Here is a 24,559-nt window from a genome sequence, read left to right as displayed (position 1 = left end):
GTCGTTTAGTCGTGTCTGCCTCTTCGTGACCCCCTGGACCAGAGCACGCCAGGCCCTTCTGTCTTCCACTGCCTCCCGCAGTTTGGTCAGACTCATGCTGGTAGCTTCGAGAACACTGTCCCACCATCACGTCCTCCGTCGTCCCCTTCTCCTTGCGCCCTCCATCTTTCCCAACATCAGGGTCTTTTCCAGGGAGTCTTCTCTTCTCACGAGGTGGCCAAAGAACACCAGGCACTCCTGTCTTCCACTGCCTCCCGCAGTTTGGTCAAACTCATGCTGGTAGCTTCAAGAACACTGTCCCACCATCTCGTCCTCCGTCGTCCCCTTCTCCTTGTGCCCTCCATCTTTCCCAACATCAGGGTCTTTTCCAGGGAGTCTTCTCTTCTCCTGAGGTGGCCAAAGTCTTGGAGCCTCAGCTTCAGGATCTGACCTTCCAGTGAGCACTCAGGGCTGATTTCCTTCAGAATGGATGCGTTTGATCTTCTTGCAGTCCATGGGACTCTCAAGAGTCTCCTCCAGCACCAGAATTCAAAACCATCCATTCTTCGGCGATCAGCCTTCTTTATGGAATAGGTAGATAGAGTCCACCAACTCTAATGGGGGTCTCCTTCACTGCCAAACAGCTCTTATTGTCGGAAAGTTGTTCCAAATGTTTCGTCGGAATCTCCTTTCTTGCAACTTGAAGCCCTGGGTTCGAGTCCTGCCCTCCAGAGCAGGAGAAAGCAAGCACGCTCCTTCTTCCATGTGACAGACCTTAAGACATTTGAAGTTGGCTCTCCTCTCTGTAGTCCAATATGAGCCCATCGAGCCCAACCAGGCAGAGGGCCTTCTCGGTGGTGGCGCCCGCCCTGTGGAACGCCCTCCCATCAGATGTCAAGGAAATAAACAACTATCTGACTTTTAGGAGACATCTGAAGGCAGCCCTGTTTAGGGAAGTTTTTAATGTTTGATGTTTGATTGTATTTTTAATATTCTGTTGGGAGCCGCCCAGAGTGGCTGGGGAAACCCAGCCAGATGGGCGGGGTGTAAATATATTATTATTATTATTATTATTATTATTATTATTATTATTATTATTATATTGGGATGACCCACAGTCCTCAACCTCATTCCAGGGATTTCGCCTGTCTCTCATTTCCCCTCGCTTAGGGTTCATTTCCCCATTTATTTGTTCATCAAGTGTGCATAGCTGCCCTTCTTCTTCAGATCTCAGGGCGGTTTCATAACATAAAACTGCAATATAAAAACCACAAAACACTAGATAGCTCGGTTGGTTAGAGCATGGTGCCGACAACACCCAAGGTTGCAGGTTCGATACCCGTATGGGACCGCTGCAATACCTCTGCATTGCAGGGGTGAGACTAAATGATCATAGGTTCCCTTTAAATTCCACGATTCTCTGAAAATAAATAGTAAAAATAATATCAACACGACACATTTAAAAGGGCACCAGATGTCCTTCAGCCAAAGGCCTGGTTGAAGAGGAACATTTTCAACTCGTGCGGTGCCTAAAAATATATAATGATGGCGCCAGGTGAATCTCCCTGGAGAGATCATTCCACGAATGGGGAGCCACTGCAGAGAAGGCCCCGTTCTCGTGTTGCCACCCTCCGGACCTCTCGAGGAGGAGGCACATGAAGAAGGGCCACAGAGGATGATCTCAGGGTCCGGGTAGGTTCATATGGGGTTTTGCAGTCCTGAGCCGTTTAAGGCTTTATGAGTCAAAATCAGCACTTTGAATTGGGCCCGGAAACTAATTGGCAGCCAGTGCAGCAAGGCCAGGATTGGTGCGATATGCTCAAACGGTCTTGCATAATTCTACATAACTTTGCACACAAAAGAGAAAGAAAGAAAGAAATACACACCAGTATTTCGGAATGAATTTATCCAAAAGGAGCCCATTATTGCAACCAATCTTACCATATCTAACGCTGTCTCTTTTTTCCGGTATGTCCTTTTCGCCAATCTAGGTATTTTTGTGTGCTCTCAACACCCCCCCCCCCCATACATGCAAGGCTAGGCTAACAAACCTCATTGCAAAATTCGGGGGGGGAGTGCTGGCTGGGCTTCGATTCTCCGATTGTTTTAGGAAGCGAGGAGCTGGGAGTTTTGCATTAAAAAGCTGAACTGAATTCCTCTCCCAACCTCTGTAGAAGGGCAAAATTGACACACACACCCCAAAAAAACCCCCAAGTAACCACATTGCAGATCCCAGTCCTGTTCCTGCCAACTGAATTATAGAATCCTAGAGTTGGAAGAGACCACAAGGGCCATCGAGTCCAACCCCCTGCCAAGCAGGAAACACCATCAGAGCACTCCTGACATATGGTTGTCAAGCCTCTGCTTCAAGACCTCCAAAGAAGGAGACTCCACCACACTCCTTGGCAGCAAATTCCACTGTCGAACAGATCTTACTGTCAGGAAGTTCTTCCTAATGTTGAGGTGGAATCTTCTTTCTTGTAGTTTGGATCCATTGCTCCGTGTCCGCTTCTCTGGAGCAGCAGAAAACAACCTTTCTCCCTCCTCTATGTGACATCCTTTTATATATTTGAACATGGCTATCATATCACCCCTTCACCTCCTCTTCTCCAGGCTAAACATGCCCAGCATTTGGTTTGAGGATGAACCTGGCAGCGATGGGGGCCCCAGAACACCCCAAGACCAGAAAGCAAATTTTTTTCCCTCTTGGCCAGGAGCCCAAACAGCCATCTGTTCGTTTGGTATGCAGCGACGGAACGCCAACAGCCTTCCACTCAGCTCTCTGTAATTGGGGGCGGTTTTTTTTCTGCTGGTATACCTGTAAGCACCTGAGTAGGGGGAAGAGACGAGAAACCTGTTATTATTCCACAGATGCCTTGCCAGTTCCCACCTTCTATCTGTACACCTCCCCCTGCCACAATTTGTGCAGGTTGAAAGGGATGGGGGGGGGGAGTGAGTTCCAGCCATATGGTTCGATGTTTCTGCAATGCACCTTGGCTCTTTTTAAACTTTTTTTTTTACTTTTAAAAATCATCTCTCCATCTGATCGATGTGGCCTGTTCTGTGTGGAAAAAAGGGGTCTTGCTTTGCCTCTTCTCTGCAAGGAAGTTTGAAGGTTTATTTATTCAGCCGTCTTAGATTTACGTGCGTCTGCGTGCCTCTGAGCATGTGAAGAGAGTGAACTTTTTAGTACAGAGGACAGGAAAGGAAGAGGTGAGCTGGTTGGGATTTCTCAAATCTTACGTGGGTGTCAGGCATCAGGGAATCCTAGCCCTCTCATGGTGCGATGCCAAGAAGCCTCAGTCCAGTATACCTGAAGGAGCATCTCCACCCCCATCGCCCAGCCCAGACACTGAGGTCCAGCTCCGAGGGACTTCTGGCGGTTCCCTCCCTGTGAGACGAGAAGCTACAGGGAACCAGGCAGAGGGCCTTCTTGGTGGTGGCGCCCGGCCTGTGGAACGCCCTCCCACCAGATGTCAAAGAGAAAAATAACTACCAAACGTTTAGAAGACATCTGAAGGCAGCTCTGTTTAGAGAAGCTTTTAATGTTTAATAGGTTATTGTATTTTAGTGTTTTGTTGGAAGCCGCCCAGAGTGGCTGGGGAAACCCAGCCAGATGGGCGGGGTATAAATAATAAATTATTATTATTATTATTATTATTCGCAGACCCAGAAACGGGTTCCTTGCCATGGGATCACACTCATCCACTGCTTTTCCAGCTGCACTGGCTCCCAGTGGAGTACAGGGTCAGGTTTAAGGTGCTGGTTTTGACCTTTAAAGCCCTATGCGGCCTAGAACCCATGTACCTACGGGACCACCTCTCCTGGTATGCCTCGCGGAGGACCTTAAGGTCCACAAACAACAACAGAGGTCCCGGGTCGCAAGGTGGTTAGATTGGTCTCAACTAGGGCCAGGGCCTTTTCAGTACTGGCCCCGACTTGGTGGAACGCTCTGTCACAAGAGACCAGGGCCCTGCGGGACTCGACATCTTGTGTGTTTCTTGTCTCTGCAGTCATTCCTCTCTGGATCCTTTCTAACTGGCTTAACCTTTTCTGCGGTTGCCCAGGGGGAAACCATGATGAAGCGACCAGTGTCAACTCCAGTTTACGCTCAGTCCTCCTGATTCACAGCAGGGGTGAACAATGAGGTCCGGCCTCTTTGCAACGTCTTTTACAAACGCATGGGCTGCCACGATTTCTCTCTCTGTCTCTCTTTGAGTAGAATGTGTGCTTTGATTTAAAATGCATCTCTGGGGTATTTGTGGGGCATAGGAATTCATTCTTTCCCTCCCCAAAATATAGTCCGGCCCCCCACAAGGTCTGAGGGACAGTGGACTGGCCCCCTGCTGAAAAGGTTTGCTGACCCCTGGTGTAGATCGTCCTGAGCCAGATAGACCTGGGAGAACTCAAGTCAGTAGAGAATGAGTCTCTTAAATTCAGGGTTGCGGGTTTGGGCCCCATCGTCAGATTTCTGTGTGGCCGTGGGTTGGACTAGATAACTTTAGTGGTCCCTTCCAACTCTATCACTCTAAGGCCAAACATTGTATCAATATACAGTGGTACCTCGGGTTAAGTACTTAATTTGTTCCGGAGGTCCGTTCTTAACCTGAAACTGTTCTTAAACTGAAGCGCCACTTTAGCTAATGGGGCCTCCTGCTGCTGCCGCACCGCCGGAGCCCGATTTCTGTTCTCATCCTGAAGCAGAGTTCTTAACCTGAAGCACTATTTCTGGGTTAGCGGAGTCTGTAACCTGAAGCGTATGTAACCTGAAGTGTATGTAACCCGAGGTACCACTGTACAAGGAAGCTCCCTATGCTTTTCCAGTGGTAACGGGTTAAGTACGGTACTTAATTCGTTCCGGAGGTCCGTTCTTAACCTGAAACTGTTCTTAACCTGAAGCACCACTTTAGCTAATGGGGCCTCCTGCTGCTGCTGTGCCGCTGGAGCAGGATTTCTGTTCTCATCCTGAAGCAAAGTTCTTAACCTGAAGCACTATTTCTGGGTTAGCAGAGTCTGTAACCTGAAGTGTATGTAACCTGAAGCATATGTAACCCGAGGAACCACTGTACTCGTGGTGTTCAAATGAGCGCCGGAATGCGTAAAAAGAGGGGATCCACACCGAAGGTTGTGCTCAAATGTGTTGATGGGATGTGCGTCTGTTCGCTCCCTCACCCCCCAGCCTGGCACAAATTTATTGCATTCCTCTCAGAAGTCTCTCTGTCCAAAAGGCTTCTGCAGCGAGAGTCAAATGAAGGAGACTCTGAAAAGAAAAGAAAAACGAATAACAAAAAGCAATCGGAGTTCTTGATCGTCCAAATGCCTTTTTGTTGCTGTGCGGTTTCGGAAGATGATAAAACACAGCGCAACTTGAGCAGAGGAGCAGAGGCTAGCAGAATAATGAGTTTTCGTTTGCAAATAGTTTTTTTTTTTAAAAAAAGGAATAAGAAAAAGGACAAACCGCCCAAGCTCGTTGGGTCAGCCCTGGGGAAGGAAGAAAGATCTCAGAGGACAGCGTCGGTTGTTGTGGTACCCGGTTGCCATGACAACCTGCAGGCCCTGGATATGGTCTAGAGCATCAGCTTCCGGTTGCTATGGCAGCGAGCCCGGACCATTCTAGAACTGGTGGCCGCTTGCGCATACCCCCATCCAGGGGAGATGCAGCCACAGGTTTTCCCCCCTGCCTTTTTTTTAAAAAAAGCATAATTTGAACAGCCAAGCACCAGTTTTTTCGACCCTGTGCCTGTTTTTGAGAGGGTTGTTTTGTTTCGTTTTGTTGCTTTAAGTGAAGACAACGGGTTATCTCTTTTAAAAGAAAAAAAATACTAAGCGTACCTTTTAAAACAATAATTATAGGTAGCTGATGCAGACATCAAAGGTAAAGAATTTAGGGATAATCAAGTTACCCAGATCATGCCAAAGCGTTAGCAAAGCGTGTCGGAATTAAATATAAAAAAGGCACGAAAAACCACAAAGGTGTCTTAAATCGTTAAAGTTCTCCCAAGCACAGAGGCACAGGAGAATGGAGAAAAAATATGTGGGTTTTCTTTTAAAGGAAATAAAGAGGAATTTTAAAAAAGAGGATTTGTCCCTAAAACTAAATGCAGACATTCTCGCATATCCAATCATTCCAGTCTCCTTGGGAAAGGGTTTGTCGGTCTTATCTCTATGGGATGGGATACCTCTTGAGCTTGCGCCGTGACGTCTTCATTTATGACATCCCTGTTCCGACAGACTTTCCCAGCTGGATAATTGGCTCTTGCCACGAGTGTCTATTTGGTGTGGTTTTAAAATCATAGATTTGCAAGGGACACCCGAAGCTCATCCAGTCCAACCCACTGCAATGCAGGAATCTCAATTAAAGAACCCAGGACAGATGGCCATCCAAGCTCTGCTTAAACACCACCCAGGAAGGGGAGTCCACCACGGTCGAACAGCTCTGACTGTCAGAAAGACGTTGAGTCGGAATCCTCTTCCTTGTAACTTGAAGCCACGGGTTCGAGTCCTGCCCTCCAGAGCAGGAGAAAACAAGCATGCTCCCTCCTCCGTGTGGCAGCCCTTCAGATATTTTAAGGTTAGCTCTCATATCTCCTCTTTTCCAGGCTAGACATACCCAGCTCCTTCGACCGTTCCTCATCAGGCTTGGTTTCCAGACCCTTGATCATCTCGGTCGCCTTCCTCTGCCCATCTTCCAGCTTATCAACATCCTTCTTAAATTCTGGTGCCCAGAACTGGACACAGTATTCCAGGTGTGGTCTGACCAAGGCAGAATAGAGCGGGACTATCTAGCCCCCTGGATGGGCTAGAACCACGAACAGCTTGACACGCTAACCTATTCCACCATGGAAGCCTATTTTGTGTGAATTGGATTGGTTGTTTTCTCACTTTTTTGGAGGGGAAGATTTTATTAAGGTGCTCGTGCAAAAGATCATAATAAACTGAAGATGGTGATGAGTAATGATAATAAGTGCCAATTTAAAAAAATATCTCTCCCCAATCACTAACTGCGTCTGACAAATTTTACTGTTAGGACAGTGTTTAACAGTCCAGAGGTCCTTTACCTTTTTTACCTTTGTTGCTGTTGAGTTGTTTAGTCGTGTCCAACTCTTGGTGACCCCCTGGACCAGAGCACGCCAGGCCCTCCTGTCTTCCACTGCCTCCCGCAGTTTGGTCAAACTCATGCTGGTAGCTTCAAGAACACTGTCCCACCATCTCGTCCTCTGTCGTACCCTTCTCCTTGCGCCCTCCATCTTTCCCAACATCAGGGCCTTTTCCAGGGAGTCTTCTCTTCTCCTGAGGTGGCCAAAGTCTTGGAGCCTCAGCTTCAGGATCTGTCCTTCCAGTGAGCACTCAGGGCTGATTTCCCTCAGAATGGAGAGGTTTGATCTTCTTACAGTCCATGGGACTCTCAAGAGTCTCCTCCAGCACCATAATTCAAAAGCATCCATTCTTCGGTGATCAGCCTTCTTTATGGTCCAGCTCTCCCTTCCATACATCACTACTGGGAAGACCATAGCTTGAACTATACGGACCTTTATTGGCAAGGTGAGGTCTCTACTTTTTAAGATACTGCCTCCTGACCACACACTGTATTAAGACGGACTTTGCCTGTCCAGAATCTTCCAGCATACAGCTTCGTTAGATGACCCCAAGATTTAATATTATGAAGGAGAAAAGGTTTTCTCCACACCTGGGATAATTCTGCGCATGTCTCCTCTTATCGTCAGTAAAGGTTTCTCAAGCAACAGCAGACGGGGAGTCAGATTGTGCCTGTTGCCCGAAGCCAGCTCCCCACAGAGCACGTCCTTGGGGATTCCGCCATCATCATTAAACAGGTGGGGCCCTCACTGAAAAGGCCCCGTACAACAATGCTGTAGCTGGTGGGTTCTGGACTGTTCCTTTATTATTATTATTCTTATTAAATTTATTTACAGTAGTACCTCAGGTTACATACGCTTCAGGTTACAGACTCCGCTAACCCAGAAATAGTGCTTCAGGTTAAGAACTTTGCTTCAGGATGAGAACAGAAATCATGCTCCAGTGGCGCAGAAGCAGCGGGAGGCCCCATTAGCTAAAGTGGTGCTTCAGGTTAAGAACAGTTTCAGGTTAAGAACGGACCTCCGGAACGAATTAAGTACTTAACCCGAGGTACCACTGTATTTGGTTTTTCAAATTAAATTTTTTCAGAGATATGTCAAACATAAATAATAAAAACAAGATTTGTGGGTCCTGTTATTAATCATTTCTTCCTGCACCTTTTATGATCGTCCAAATCTTTTACATCTCCATTGTGTCCAGAATTCACCCTTAAACTACAAGCGATATTCCAGTCCTACTACCAATTTTAACTGTTTACAATGGTCTTTAGGTTATAAATTTTCCCTATTCCTTATTAAAATTTTGGTCTTCCTGATTTCTGATTCTTCTAGTCATTTTAGCCATTTCTGCATAATCCATCAACTTCATCTGCTATTATTGTATCGTAGGGACTTTGTCTTTTTTCCATCTCTGGGCCAATAACATCCGCGCAGCCGTGGTCGCGAACATAAATACCGGTAGTCTTTTCCGCTCCCTTGGGATTTCGGCACTTGATTTCAGACTGTTTCAGTTCAGCCTCAGGCAGAAAGACTAAAAGATCGCCTCAGCCCTTAAACGCTCACGCCAAACCACCCATCTTTTTGCAAAAGGAAAAGGAAATTTAAAAGAACGGCAAAAGCTTTTATCTTCGTCCTCGTTGGTAGGTTGTAATTAAGTTCTATTTGCATCTCGCTTACAATTTCCCTTTCTGCCATTTCTGAGAGCCGGCAAGCGAGAGGCGAGAGCGCGGGAAATGCGTCCCCTGCAGCTGGCTGTCAAAAATGGCAAATATTTCACCCTGGGTAGGAAAAGATTGGGTGGCGCTGTGGGTTAAACCACAGAGCCTAGGACTTGCCGATCAGAAGGTCGGTGGTTCGAATCCCCACCAGGGGGTGTGCTCCCGTTGCTCGGTCCCTGCTCCTGCCAACCTAGCAGTTCGAAAGCACCTCAAAGTGCAAGTAGATCAATAGGTACCACTCCGTCGGGAAAGTAAACGGTGTTTCCGTGCGCTGCTCTGGTTCGCCAGAAGCGGCTTAGTCCTGCTGGCCACATGACCCGGAAGCTGTACGCCGGCTCCCTCGGCCAATAAAGTGAGATGAGCGCCGCAACCCCAGAGTCGGTCACGACTGGACCTAATGGTCAGGGGTCCCTTTACCTTAGGAAAAGATTGTCCCCTTGCAGCCCAATGTTTACCTATCCCAAACCTGATGTCATATATGATGTCAGGGGTAGAGTGTTTCGGTACTTGGTAGGAAACTACCATGCAAGTTCTATCAAGCTAATTATTATTATTATTATTATTATTATTATTATTATTATTATTATTATGTATCAGCTTCAATTCCCCCCTGCTGGCCTTTCCAGATAGGGCTGGGGGTGACTCTGCCCAAACCCCTAGACCCTGCCCATCTGGCTGCTTTATAATTTTATAAATCATGCTGTTTTATAATAGGATGATGATAATAACAATAATAATGATAATGATAGCTTATGACTTATATTCCCGCCCATTCCCAGCCGCTTTGGACAGCCCCCAACAGAATATTGAAAACACAATAAAATATCAAACATTAAAAGCTTCCCTAAACAGGGCTGCCTTCAGATGTCTCCTAAAAGCCAGATAGTTGTTTATTTCCCTGACATCGGATGGGAGGGCGCTACCACCGAGAAGGCCCTGTGCCTGGTTCCCCATAACCTCGCTTCTCGCAGGGAGGGAAACGCCAGAAGGCACTCGGAGCTGGACCTCAGTGTCCGGGCTGAACGATGGGGGTGGAGATGCTCCTTCAGGTATACTGGGCCGAGGCTGTTTAGGGCTTTCAAGGTCAGCACCAACACTTTAAATTATGCTCGGAAACGTACTGGCCTAATTTGGCCAGATACTCCTCGTCCCTGTTCTTGAGATGTTTAAGAACACCCCTCCTTTGCAGGTCACCTCTCACAAGGTGCCCCTCACCTCTTACAAAGTTTATCTTACTTGTACCTCATCTCTTGCAAAGCTTATCTCCTTTGCATCTCACCTCTTGCAAAGTTTATCTTACTTGCACCTCACCTCTTGCAAAGCTTATCTCCTTTGCATCTCACCTCTTGCAAAATTTATCTTACTTGCACCTCACCTCTTGCAAAGCTTATCTCCTTTGCATCTCACCTCTTGCAAAGTTTATCTTACTTGCACCTCACCTCTTGCAAAGCTTATCTCCTTTTCATCTCACCTCTTGCAAAGTTTATCTTACTTGCACCTCACCTCTTGCAAAGCTTATCCTATTTGCCCCGCCGAGATTACGTAGGGAACCTGTGGAGTCCGTCATTTGACGGGGAACAAAAACAAGCCACGATGTGGCAACGAGGAAGAGCAAAAATGCAAGGCAAAGACACTTTTCCTCTTCGAGGTACAGCTCACTGCTAACCAGAGGGATGGAGCTGGCAGCCACGATGCCTGGGGTGCATATGCAAAAAGAGAAGGATGAAAACACACAGCAGACGCGGTTCCCAGCAGCAACCCCCCTGCATTATTTATCCGTATTAACGTTTCTTAAAGGCAAATTAAGGAACTTGGGCGGGGGTGGGGGGGTGGGAAGAGAAACGAGCCCCAAACGAAAACAGTGATTAGGCAGTCGCAAGAGTCTGGTGGCGAGAAAACGTCAAGGGGAAGCCGGGATGAGTTTGGGTTGGCATGAAATCTCTAAGTGGAACCGTTTGCGCCACGAGCTGTCAAAACAGTGCGGCGAGACGGCGAAGCAGCGGGACGCATTATTGCCCCCCCCCCCCGCTTGCAGAAATTTGGGATGGATCCCTTAGCAACTCCTGCAGGAGTGACAAAAGAACACAACACGAGGTTGCTGGACCAGGGCAAAAAAAGTTCAGCATCCAAGGAGGGCTGGATTTAGGTTTGATGAGGCCCTAATCCAGATATAAGCAAACTCCGGCCCTCCAGATGTATGGGACTACAATTCCCATCATCCCTGACCTCTGGTCCTGTTAGCTAGGGATGATGGGAATTGTAGTCCCAAACATCTGGAGGGCTGGAGTTTGTCTAGGCATGCCCTAAGCTACTGAAGGTAATGGGGCCCTTTCTATGTCCAGCTGTCCTTTGTCAACAACAAATTGCCACTGTTTTGTGTTGAATATATGCTATATGGCCATTTATGGGCCTCAAAGGAATCTCAAGCCATTTGCCCATGTGGCCATGCAACCAGTCCATGCATAATGTAAAGGTAAAGGGACCCTGACCATTAGGTCCAGTCGTGGCCGACTCTGGGGTTACGGCACTCATCTCGCTTTACTGGCCGAGGGAGCCGGCGTACAGCTTCCGGGTCATGTGGCCAGCAGGACTAAGCCACTACTGGCGAACCAGAGCAGTGCACGGAAACACCGTTTACCTTCCCGCCGGAGCGGTACCTATTTATCTACTTGCACTTTGACGTGCTTTTGAACTGCTAGGTTGGCAGGAGCAGGGACCGAGCAACGGGAGCTCACCCCGTCATTGCGGGGATTTGAACCGCCGATCTTCTAATTGGCAAGTTCTAGGCTCTGTGGTTTAACCCACAGCTCCACCTGTGTCCCATGCAGAATGTCGGCACCCTATTTATAGAAAGCAGTAAACCAGTGATATTTTAGGGAGCAGGCTAGCAGGCGGGGCCTATGACTTACTTCCTAGGACCCTACACAACACAAAACACCATTTACCTTCCCGTCGCAGTGGTACCTATTTATCTACTTGCACTGGCGTGCTTTCAAACTGCTAGGTTGGCAGGAGCTAGGATGCAGCAATGGGATCTCGCTCCGTCGCAGGGATTCGAACCGCCGACCTCCCAATCGGCAAGCCCAAGAGGCTCAGGGGTTTAGACCACAGCGGCATCGTGACATGCGCGTTTCGGAAGGCACTGCTACCCAGACCAGTCCGCATTGGCTTGATTTTCATGCGCAGAGCATTTAACCAGGCCTTGACCTTGTTTGTTATGTTTAACAATTCCCGGCTTGATTATTTACTTTGCATTTTAAAATATGTGGCAATCCGCTTCCTGGACGGTTTTTGTTTTGTTTTGTTCTTTTGTTTTACCCAGAGCAGAAATCTATGAAATGCATACATAAGTAGTTCTGTTAGATCTGCTCTAGCATAGCAGAAATCTGGGCAGTCGTGTGGGGGGGGGGGACTGTTGGATGGGTCTACAGGTGGGCGGATAGGTGTGTGGGTGGATGAGGGGTGGGGGAGGCACAGAGAGTGGCAAAACACTCACTCGCTCATCCTCAGTGGAGCAGTCAGCAAGAAAGGAAAAAGGAAAGGAAAAGAGGTGAAATTGAAATCAATCTTTGCTAGCCACAGAAGGATCACCTGGAAAGAGAAGGGGACACAGAGGTCCCGGAAGAGATGAGGTGCTTTGATCTACATATTTTTTGCTCTATAAGACTCACTTTCCCCCTCCTAAAAAGTAAGGGGAAATGTGTGTGCGTCTTATGGAGGCTGCGCAGCTATCCCAGAAGCCAGAACAGCAAGAGGGATTGCTGCTTTCACTGCGCAGCGATCCCTCTTGCTGTTCTGGCTTCTGAGATTCAGAATATTTTTTTCCTTGTTTTCCTCCTCCAAAAACTAGGCGCGTCTTGTGGTCCGGTGCGTCTTATAGAGCGAAAAATACGGTGGGAGAGTTTCCACCGCACCCCAGTTTGCGGGTGTCTTGGGGGACCCTAACCGATGTCAGTACGGAGTCTGGAGGTATCTGCAGTGGCGAGAAGGCACCTAACTTCCAGGTTAGAGCGCTCTGTCTCTCACACACACCCTTTGTCCTTGGGGAGGGAAATCTGATGTTTCCTTTGGCTCCCTAAGATACGCTCCCGGGGGCCACAGGATTGCAGGGTGAACGATCTTACCGTGGCCCCCGCCAGACACTCCCAGGTTTTTCTATGGCCCTCAAAACATCTTCGCAGGGGCCATAGGATTACAGGCTCAAGGGTCATACTGTGGCCCCTGGGATACCCTCCCAGGTTTTTTGTGTGGCCCTTGCAGCATTCTGTCAGGGGCCACAGGATTGCAGGGTTAATGGTGTTACCGTGGCTCTCCAAACACACTTCCAGAGGCCATAAGATTGCAGCATTAATATTTTTATGCGGGGGGAGAGGGGGCTTTTGATGCTAACGTTTCCTCAAAATGCTGTCAGCCTGCCTGCTGAATCTAGGGACCCATTCTGCCCAGAATATTCCCATTCCCTGCAGACATCCACCCAGGGAATATCTCAGCCCTGAGGTCTGCAGGGAAGCATTTGACGGCGATGCCAGAATTTTCGTTTCATCGCTTTGCTGTTAGTATTAGGAATGAATTCCACCCAGCCTTTGTTGAGATCTCTTTCGGGGCTGGAACATAAGGCTCGGTCTCTCTCTCTCTCCCCCCGTTTCTGCACACAATCGCACCCCAAGACGCCACTAGGAGCCAAGCAGATATAGAATCCCAACAAGCCTATTTGTTGAGCCAGGAATCTTAGGGGGAAAACAACAACAAGGCACAGAACCCAAGATACGCAGCACATTTGAAATCCATTTTTTTGAAAAGACAGATGGAAATCGGCTCTCCCCGAGCCCAGTATGCTGCCAGAAATGAGCATGATTGACAGCCGCCCAAGAAGTTGATCTAAGGTCCCGCCCTGCTTATCATTCTCTCTGCAAGTGCTAAGGAGGTGGAAAGGATACAGGGAGAAGGACCTCAGGAGACCAGGGCCAGATTTATGTATAGGCTAAGTAGCATGCGGGTGGTGCTGTGGGTTAAACCACAGAGCCTAGGGCTTGCCGATCAGAAGGTTGGCGGTTTGAATCCCCGCAATGACGGGGTGAGCTCCCGTTGCTCGGTCCCTGCTCCTGCCAACCTAGCAGTTCGAAAGCACGTCAAAGTGCAAGTAGATAAATAGGTACCACTCCGGCGGGAAGGTAAACGGTGTTTCCGTGCGCTGCTCTGGTTCGCCACGGCAAACCCAGAAGTATTTTACCTGGTCTTGCTACGTGCTCATGAGCAGAAGCGGTCCTCAGGTCGCAGAAACCTCGAGATCCGACCGCACCTCTGGAACAGATCCCGTCCACAAGTGCAGGTACCACTGTATAAATTTATAACGAAACCAAATACATATCTGTATGGTGAGATGCTTCCAGCCAGTGTAGGCAATATTGAACTAGATGGACTTGGTAAACGGCAGGTTTTTTTTTTATATATATCCCCAAATGTAGATGATGAGGGCTTTTCAAAAGGTTTTGGTCAGGCAGCAGTAAACCTGGACTATCCTTGCTTATTTATTTCTGTCATATTCTTTTTGGCTTGTCGGTGCTGTCAGGTATCAAAGGGCAGTGTTTGAGCTTGAATCTCAATCGCCCACAAAATTTTGCCCTTTCTCCCTGCCTTGCTGTTTATTATATCATAGCCACATGCCACCCACTCAAACTTCTAACCATCTCCTTATATACGAAAGTTGAAGGTGCAGCTAAAGAGAAGGACCTTGTTCTTGTAAAATGTTTTGTTGTTGTTGTCGTTTAGTGACTCCATGGACCAGAGCACGCCAGGCCCTCCTGTCTTCCACTGCCTCCCACAGTTTGGTCAAACTCATGCTGGCAGCTTCGAGAACACTATCCAACCATCTTGTCCTCTGTCGCCCCCTTCTCCTTGTGCCCTCCATCTTTCCCAGCATCAGGGTCTTTTCCAGGGAGTCTTCTCTTCTCATGAGGTGGCCAAAGTCTTGGAGCCTCAGCTTCAGGATCTGTCCTTCCAGTGAGCACTCAGGGCTGATTTCCTTCAGAATGGAGAGGTTGGATCTTCTTGCAGTCCATGGGACTCTCAAGAGTCTCTTCCAGCACCAGAATTCAAAAGCATCCATTCTTCGGCGATCAGCCTTCTTTATGGTCCAGCTCTCACTTCCATACATCACTACTGGGAAAACCAGAGCTTTTACTATACGGACCTTTGTTGGCAAGGTGATGTCTCTAAACCTGGACTATCCTTGCTTATTCGTTTCTGTCATTTTTTTCCTGACTTGTTGGTGCTTTCGGTTATCAAAGGGCAGTGTTTGAGCTTGAATCTCAATCTCCCACAAAATTTTACCCTCTCTCCCTGCCTCGCTGTTTCTTATATCATAGCCACATGCCACCCACTCAAACTTCTAACCATCTCTTTATATACAAAAGTTGAAGGTGCAGCTAAGGAGAAGGGCCTTTTCTTGTAAAATGTTACATCTATCTTTTCCCTGTTGCTGTTCTCCCTCATTCCTCAATCACAGACAGAATTAATTGCCACACACAAGGATATGGTTTGAGTGCCTCACTTGTAGTTTTTATAAATCACTTAATGTGTCGACATGAATGGAAGTTATGAATATTGCAGTTGTTGTATAAGTGATTATTATTTCAACCAGAATGTAGCTGAAATTAAGATTTTGGAACGCAGAAATAAAGAAAACCATCAAACCATTAATTTGAACTCGCGGGGATTGGGGGAGGTGACCTAAATTATATAATTTGGTATTTGAATGATTGGTATTAGCAGTGGGGGTTTTTTCCTAATAAAAAGTTTAGGGGTACTCTCATTGTGAATCAAGAAAAATCACCATTTTATAGTTCAAATTGGGGGAAAATAAATACAGTAAATGGATATTAGGGAAAGTAGTGGAACTGACGATTCACAGTGCTATTCAACGGAACTAACGATTCACCGTTACTAGAGAAGAAATTAATTTTTTGATAGTCCCACTCTATTCTGCCTTGGTCAGACCACACCTGGAATACTGTGTCCAGTTCTGGGTACCAGAATTTAAGAAGGATGTTGACCAGCTGGAAGATGGGCAGAGGAAGGCGACCAAGATGATCAAGGGTCTGGAAACCAAGCCTGGTCGAAGGAGCTGGGTATGTCTAGCCTGGAAAAGAGGAGATATGAGAGCTAACCTTAAAATATCTGAAGATCTGCCACACGGAGGAGGGAGCATGCTTGTTTTCTCATTCTCTGGAGGGCAGGACTCGAACACGTGGCTTCAAGTTACAAGGAAGATGATTCCGACTCAACATCTTTCTGACAGTCAGAGCAGTTAGACCGTGGTGGACTCCCCTTCCTGGGTGGTGTTTAAGCAGAGCTTGGATGGCCATCTGTCCTGGGTGCTTTAGCTGAGATTCCTGCATTGCAGCGGGTTGGAATAGATGACCTTTGGGTCCCCCCCAAGTCTAAGATGCTATGAATCTTCCAGCAGGTGTGTTCCACGGTGCAACATCTCCCCAGCCTTATCCCTCTGAGTTCGGTGTCCTGAGCGAGGAAGGTGGTGGTTAAGTAGCAGAGTTGTCCCTACCTAGACAGCATCTTAAAAAGCAGAGACATCACCTTGCCGACAAAGGTCCGTATAGTTAAAGCTATGGTTTTCCCAGTAGTGATGTATGGAAGTGAGAGCTAGACCATAAAGAAGGCTGATCGCCGAAGAATGGATGCTTTTGAATTCTGGTGCTGGAGGAGACTCTTGAGAGTCACATGGACTGCAAGAAGATCAAACTTCTCCATTCTTAAGGAAATCAGCCCTGAGTGCTCACTGGAAGGACAGATCCTGAAGCTGAGGCTCCAAGACTTTGTCCACCTCATGAGAAGAGAAGACTCCCTGGAAAAGACCCTGATGTTGGGAAAGATGGAGGGCGCAAGGAGAAGGGGACGACGGAGGACGGGATGGTGGGACAGTGTTCTTGAAGCTACCAGCATGAGTTTGACCAAACTGCGGGAGGCAGTGGAGGACAGGAGGGCCTGGTGTGCTCTGGTCCAGGGGGTCACGAAGAGGCGGACATGACTAAACAACAACAAGTGCATTTTCCCTGGGGGTTTCTGGCTGGTCGCTCGTAGCAAGAAATGTCAGAATCGGCACAGCTCTTCGTCCATCCGTCCAGCGTTCCAGGCCACTCTCTCATCCCTCTTTGTTTCCGACCACTTATCCCCTCCCCCACCCCCACGCTCTCTCATCCATTGCCCCCCTCCTCTCCCCCCAAAAAATCTGTGTCAAAAGTTGCTATGGGAACCTATTACCCTCTCGAGGCCTGGCGGTTTTTTCTCCCGAGCGTTGATTAGACCGTCCACTTCCCCTGCTCCCAGGGAAAGCTCCCCCAACTCAACATCTCGCAATCTGGGCCAAACACCCTCTGCGCTGCGGAAGAGAAGAAGAAGAAGAAGAAGAAGAAGAAGAAGAAGAAGAAGAAGAAGAAGAAGAAGAAGAAGAAGAAGGAGAAGGAGAAGAAGAAGAAGAAAATCACCATCAAGGGAAGCCTGTAGCTTTCCGAGTGCTTGGGCGTAGCTTTTAATAGAGTTCGCAGAGTTCGCAGGGTGAAACATCGATTTGGCTTCACTGCAGCATCTGGGATTATCAGTTGGCTGCTAGTGGGTGTTTTCTATGGGGGGGAGTTTGAAGGGACTCCAGAGCAGGCTTGCCGATCAGAAGATCGGCGGTTCGAATCGCCACGACGGGGTGAGCTCCCGTTGCTCGGTCCCTGCTCCTGCCCACCTAGCAGTTCGAAAGCACGTCAAAGTGCAAGGAGATAAATAGGTACCGCTCCGGCGGGAAAGTAAATGGTGTTTCCGTGCGCTGCTCTGGTTCACCAGAAGCGGCTTGGTCATGCTGGCCACATGACCCGGAAGCTGTACGCCAGTTCCCTTGGCCAATAAAGCGAGATGAGCGCCGCAACCCCAGAGTCGGCCTCGACTGGACCTAATGGTCAGGCGTCCCTTTACCTTTTTAAGAAGTCTCAAAGCAGCTAACAATCTCCTTTCCCTTCCTCCCCCACAACAAACGCTCTGTGAGGTGAATGGGGCTGAGAGACTTCAGAGAAGTGTGACTAGCCCAAGGTCACCCAGCAGCTGCATGTGGAGGAGTGGGGAAGCGAACCCGATTCACCAGATTACAAGCCCACCGCTTTTAACCACTACACCGCACTGGATCTCTGGGAGCAGAGGCATCCCAATGTAACAAACTCATTGTCAGGGAACTGCCATCGGAGCCAGAGGTGGAAGGAAGGCTCTGGAGGGATGCCGGAGAGGGTCCCAGTAGGGAGAGAGGCAGCCCATCTGCTGGGGAAGGAAATCAGCGTAACACCAGTGGAGAAGGGGGGCAGATGGGGGAATCGGCGAGGGGGCTCCAGGACTCCTCGCCGGAGACCAGCGGGGAGAGCACGGGTCCTCCGCTGCCCACACCCTCCCTGCGCAGAAGACTTCCACGCAGGGAGAGTAGGCGGAGACTAGGCGTCAAAGAACTTCTTTGCTGGAAGAAGTTCAAGAAACGCCCACTGACGGATTCTGCCAGCGATTGAGACAGCCACGGGTGAGAGGCTGTCCAGACAGAAAGGGTTCACCCAGGTAACCTAGCCAGGAGTGGCGACAACTTACGCACGAGCAACCCCTAGAACCATTACACTCATCTTTGCTGGGCGGAGAGATTTTGGCACGATGGGTGCCCATCACACCCGTGGCGTTGGCTTGGCTGCCGGCGTCAGTTTCGAAAGAATCCGAAGACCAGAGGAGGACGCATTTTCACATTGCCTCGAGGATGCTTCAGTCGGAAAACGGGCCGTCAACATTACCCATAATACTTGGAAGCCAGGATTTTCCACGAGCCAGGCAGCCTCAATTTCCTCCGCCGGCAAAGAGAGCATCTCTTGGCTCCCTCCCCACAAAGTGGATGTGCGGTGCAAGCGAGCATCCGAGAACATCGACCTTCTGGGCGTCTCGGCGTCAAGAGCCTAACAATTCACAGAAGCACCACTTGATGTGAGAGAGAAAGACGGGCTCCCATTAAACCTCCCCTCTCGCTGGTTTCACGTCTCAGACATTCCTGACACAGCCGAGCGAAGATAGACCAGTGGACCCATTGCTATGCTGAGTCGAAGGATCGCGCCGTGGGAATCGGGATCGGGGTCTGGGGGTGTTAACGGAGAAATCCAAGGGCTCCCTTGGACAAAAAGCAAAGACACCCAGCAGGAATATTGGAGCAAAAGAGCTGCCATCAGGTGGAACAAGATGGAAGCCCCGAACAAAAGAGAAACCAAGCTTTTATTAGCTGCTGATCCCCATGTTTTTTGGGACACGGGTGGCGCTGTGGGTTAAACCACAGAGCCCAGGACTTGCCGATCAGAAGGTCGGCAGTTCGAATCCCTGCGACGGGGTGAGCTCCCGTTGCTCGGTCCCTGCTCCTGCCAACCTAGCAGTTCGAAAGCACGTCAAAGTGCAAGTAGATAAATAGGTACCGCTCCTGCGGGAAGGTAAACAGTGTTTCCGTGCGCTGCTCTGGTTCGCCAGAAGCGGCTTAGTCCTGCTGGCCACATGACCCGGAAGCTGTATGCCGGCTCCCTCGGCCAATAAAGCGAGATGAACGCCGTACCCCCAAAGTCGGTCATGACTGGACCTAATGATCAGGGGCCCCTTTACCTTTTTAATCCCCATGTTACACCCCCAAACCACATCACTAATACATTATGGTTACATACACAAAAAAGGTAAAGGTAAAGGACCCCTGACAATTCAGTCACAGACGACTCTGGGGTTTCGGCGCTCGTCTCGCTTTACAGGCCGAGGGCCCCGGCGTTTGTCCACAGACAGTTATTCCGGGTCATGTGGCCAGCATGACTAAGCTGCTTCTGGCAAAACCAGAGCAGCGCACGGAAATACCGTTTACCTACCCGCCAGAGTGGTACCTATTTATCTACTTGCGCTGGTGTGCTTGCGAACTGCTAGGTTGGCAGGAGCTGGGACTGAGCTAGGACCCCGTCATGGGGATTCGAACCACCGACCTTCTGATCACGCACACACAAACCTACTACATATTTTGGAAAGTACAGTGGTACCTCGGAAGTCGAACGGAATCCGTTCCGGAAATCCGTTCGACTTCCAAAACTTTTGGAAACCAAAGCCCAGCTTCTGATTGGCTGCAAGAAGCTCCTGCAGCCAATAGGAAGCTGAGTTGGACATTCGGGTTCCAAAGAACATTCGCAAGCCAGAACACTCACTTCTGGGTTTGCGGCGTCCAGGAGCCAAAACGTTAGACTCGCAAGGCGTCCAGGATTCCAGGTACGACTGTACAGTGGTACCTTGGTTTACAACCATAATCCGTTCCGGAGGTCCGTTTGTAAACCAAAACAGGTTTGCAAAAAAGCTGGCCAGAATGCAATGCAGCCCCCGTCCTGGAAAAAAGAGCAGGGAAGCAATTTCAACTGCGACCTTCCTGCAATTTGGGTGTCAAAGGGAGTTCTCTGAGACCCTCGTAGCCAGCAGGTCGCTGTAAAGAGGAGCTCCTTCCTTACGTTTCGACGGCACGGCAAAGACTTGCAGGGGGCAACAGCGCAGATTCAATTAACTTCTGTTTTCCTCGCCAGAGCACAGCAGGAGCCTCAAATCGGTTCTCTAAAAACAGGCAGAAGACGGACAGCAGCGGCGCGGGGAGGCGTGTGTTTCAAAAGGCAGGAGGCGGATAGGGGGAGACGTTTGCCAGCAGGGTTCTACGAGTGGCCCAGTTTGCTCGTGCGCATGTGAACATGGCTTGGGGCACTGGTGAGATGAAATCAGAAACCGGGACGGCTCCTGTGATTCCGGGACTGTCCCTGGAAAACGGGGACACTTAGAAGGTATGGAGTCAGATGGGGGTTTCAGGTCCAGACCTGGCTGTATGTCAAACTTGGAGGGGGGGTTTCAGGTCTGGGGGCCAAACACAGCTCTCTCTCTGGCCCTCAAGATTCTCCTTTGCACTGAGGGCCTTCTGGTAGTTCCCTCGCTGCGAGAAGCTACGTTACAGGGAACCAGGCAGAGGGCCTTCTCGGTGGTGGTGCCCTCCCTGTGGAACGCCCTCCCACCAGATGTCAAAGAGAACAACAACTACCAGACTTTTAGAAGACACCTGAAGGCACCCCTGTTTAGGGAAGCTTTTAATGTTTGATGGATTACTGTATTTTAACATTTTGTTGTTTATTATTTATACCCCACCCATCTGGCTGGGCTTCCCCAGCCACTCTGGGTGGCTTCCAACAAAATATTAAAATACAATAATCCATCAAACATCAAAAGCTTCCCTAAACAGTGCCTTCAGATGCTTCTAAAAGTCAGATAGCTGTTTATTTCCTTGGCATCTGGCAGGAGGGCTTTCCACGGGGCGGGTGCCACCACCGAGAAGGCCCTCTTCCTGGTTCCCTGTGACTTGGCTTCTCGCCATGAGGGAACTGCCAGAAGGCCCTCGGAGCTGGACCTCAGTGTCTGGGCTGAATGATAGGGGTGGAGACACTCCTTCAGGTATACAGGGCCATTTAGGGCTTTCAAGGTCAGCACCAACACTTTGAATTGTGCTCGGAAATGTCCTGGGAGCCAATGTAGATCTTTCAGGACCGGTGTTATGTGGTCCTGGTGGCCGCTCTCAGTCACCAGTCTAGTTGCTGCAGCCTGGATTAGTTCTAGTTTCCGTGTCACCTTCAAAGGGAGCCCCACGCGGAGCACATGGCAGTAGTCCAAGCGGGAGATAACCAGAGCATGGACCACTCGGGCAAGACAGTCTGTGGGCAGGGAGGGTCTCATCCTGCGCACCGGGTGGAGCTGATAAACCACTGCCCTGGTCTCACCCTGCTTTCAAGGTCAGCACCAACAGTTTGAATTGTGCGCGGAAACATACCTCCAAGTCTTTACTGCTCCCCCACTTCAGACGGCTTCAGATCACCTCAGTGACAGAGACCGGCTGGGGGAAGAGGGCTAGGCTTTGCAGAGGCAAAACCTAGATGAAATTCAGACTGCTGTGATCCTCTCTAGACCCGGAGAAATAAGAAAACGCACACACCAGCCTGTCCGAGTTGACAGGGTGAGCTCTGTACATGTGCAGCCAGTGTGATACAACAGACCACAGGCCTTTTTATTCCCCACAGGGAATTTTAAGCCACTGGAAGAAAATCCTGGCGGCTCAGCTGCAAATCCCCCTTATCTTGTTATTGAAATCCCCAAACCTGAAGCGCCAGCATAGCTGGGATCTGATGTTGTGAAGAAGAGCTGTTGTTGAGTGCCTGGAGGCGGTTGGAGGAGGGATGGCAGCTAACAGATTGAGGTTGAATCCTGACAAGACAGAAGTACAGTTTTGGGGGGACAGGAGGCGGGCAGGTGTGGGAGACTCCCTGGTCCTGAATGGGGCAACTGTGTCCCTGATGGATCAGGTGCGCAGCCTGGGAGTCATTTTGGACTCACAGCTGTCCATGGAGGTGCAGGTCAAATCTGTGTCCAGGGCAGCTCCATCTGGTACGCAGGATGAGACCCTACGTGCCCGCGGACTGTCTCTCCAGAGTGGTGCATGCTCTGGTTATCTCCCGCTTGGACTACTGCCATGCACTCTCCATGGGGCTACCCTTGAAGGTGACCCGGAAACTGCAATTAATCCAGAATGCGGCAGCTAGACTGGTGACTGGGAGCGACCGCCGAGACCACATAACACCGATCTTGAAAGACCTACATTGGCTCCCAGTACGTTTCCGAGCATAATTCAAAGTGTTGGTGCTCACCTTGAAAGCCCTAAACGGCCGCAGTCCTGTATCCCTGAAGGAGCGTCTCCACCCCCATCGTTCAGCCCGGACACTGAGCTCCAGCGCCGAGGGCCTTCTGGCGGTTCCCTCATTGCGAGGTTACAGGGAACCAGACAGAGGGCCTTCTCAGTGGTGGCGCCCGCCCTGTGGAACGCCCTCCCTTCAGATGTGAAGGAAATAAGCAGCTATCTTATCTTTAAAAGATATGCGAAGGCAGCCCTGTTTACGGAAGTTGTTAATATGTAATGCTGTATTATTTTTAACACTTGATTGAGAGCCGCCCAGAGTGGCTGGGGAGACTCAGCCAGAGGAGCAGGGTATAAATAATGAATTATTATTATTATTAATTATTGCTCTGTCTACACTAGAAGAGAAGATGAGCGTGCTGGATAGGGACCAAAGATGGGCCTGGATGCTCTCACGAGGGCCAAGTAGATGCCTGTGGGAAATTGGGCGAGGACGGCTTGAGGGGCTTCCAGCGAGTCGTGACTGCGGGGGCAGAGTCTAGCCATCGTGGCTGACAGACATCGAAAGCCCTCGCCTCTGTGATAACAGTGTCGTCATTTAAGAAAGGAGCTGATGCGGAGAGGAAGGGGACATGGGAAACCTTCGCTTAGGACATGAGTAGGCAAAGTAAGGCCCGGGGGCCGGATCCGACCCAATCGCCTTCTAAATCTGGACCACGGACGGTCCGGGAATCAGTGTGTTTTTACATGAGTAGAATGTGCGCTGTGATTTAAAATGCATCTCTGGGTTATTTGTGGGGCATAGGAATTCGTTCATATATATTTTTCAAAATATAATCCCCCCCAAGGTCTGAGGGACAGTGGAGTGGCCCCCTGCTGAAAAAGTTTGCAGACACCTGGCTCAAATAGGGACAGAGAGAGAAATCGTGGCAGCCCACGAACATCATTGTTGACCCCTGCTATGAATCAGGAAGGCTGCGCATAAATTGGAAGCGACTGGTCACTTCATGAAGGCTCCCCCCTTGGCAACTATAGAAAAGGTTAAGCTGGTTAGAAAGGATCACGAAAGGAATGACCGCAGAGACAAGAACACACAAGCAGCACAACCGGACGCCTTCCTCTGCCCCAGCTGAAATAAAACGTGTTGTTGTTGTTTAGTCGTTTAGTCGTGTCCGCCACTTCGTGACCCCCTGGACCAGAGCACGCCAGGCCCTCCTGTCTTCCACTGCCTCCCGCAGTTTGGTCAAACTCATGCTGGTCGCTTCAAGAACACTGTCCCACCATCTCGTCCTCTGTCGTCCCCTTCTCCTTGTGCCCTCCATCTTTCCCAACATCAGGGTCTTTTCCAGGGAGTCTTCTCTTCTCATGAGGTTTTTAATACCGGTATTTGATTGGGAGCCGCCCAGAGTGGCTGGGGAAACTCAGCAAGATGGGCGGGGTATAAATAACAAATTATTATTATTATTTGTCAGGGTTTCTGGGAGAGAGGAGGAGATGACAGAGGAGACGGAGAGCGAGTGGGAGGAGGGGCAGAAGGATGAGGAAGAAGATGACGGAATTCTGAGGGAATCCACGAGTCTGAGCAGCGAGTCAGAGGATTCTCAAAAGGGGGTTACCTTAATCAAGCAAAAGGGAGGAGAAGGGAGAAGCGGAGAGGAGCCCAGTGGAAGACAGACGCAGCAAGAGGCGTCTCAGCCGGAACGGAGTAAAGGGGGTGGAGTCGTCAGCCTCTCGGAGGGAGCAGGATTAGGAGAGAACAGAGAAAGGGGGTTGGAGCAAGGTGTTCAGCCGGAAAGGGTGGAGAGCAGAACAAGGGGTGGTGTAGCGGTCGAAAGAAAGGTCAGCAGCAACGTACGCGCGCCAAGTTCAAACGTAGAGGCGCGCGGAAGTGGAGAGAGCTCAGGGGAGGAGCCCGGCCCTAAAGCCAGAAGGAGGGGGGGGGGAAGAGGCGGCAGAGGATTCAGCCTCAGGCGAGTCACGGAGAGAGGGAACCCAGGGGGGCAGGAAGACCCTGCGGAAAA

General features: G+C 49.6%; 1 long non-coding RNA gene across 1 annotated transcript in view; it reads left to right on the top strand.

Moving 5' to 3' along the window:
• Nucleotides 1-4,536: 4,536 nt before the first annotated feature.
• LOC309361047 overlaps nt 4,537-24,559 on the top strand; it is a 190,604-nt gene continuing 170,581 nt past the window's right edge. Inside the window, exon 1 of the long non-coding RNA XR_014164332.1 lies at nt 4,537-4,750. This is a non-coding gene — a long non-coding RNA (uncharacterized lncRNA). The remainder of the gene's footprint in view (nt 4,751-24,559) is intronic.

Source organism: Podarcis melisellensis (assembly GCF_964234715.1).
Source record: "Podarcis melisellensis genome assembly, chromosome: 18".
Taxonomy (NCBI): domain Eukaryota; kingdom Metazoa; phylum Chordata; class Lepidosauria; order Squamata; family Lacertidae; genus Podarcis; species Podarcis melisellensis.
Note: the sequence above shows the minus strand (reverse complement) of the source record. Positions and strands in the feature narration are given on the sequence as shown.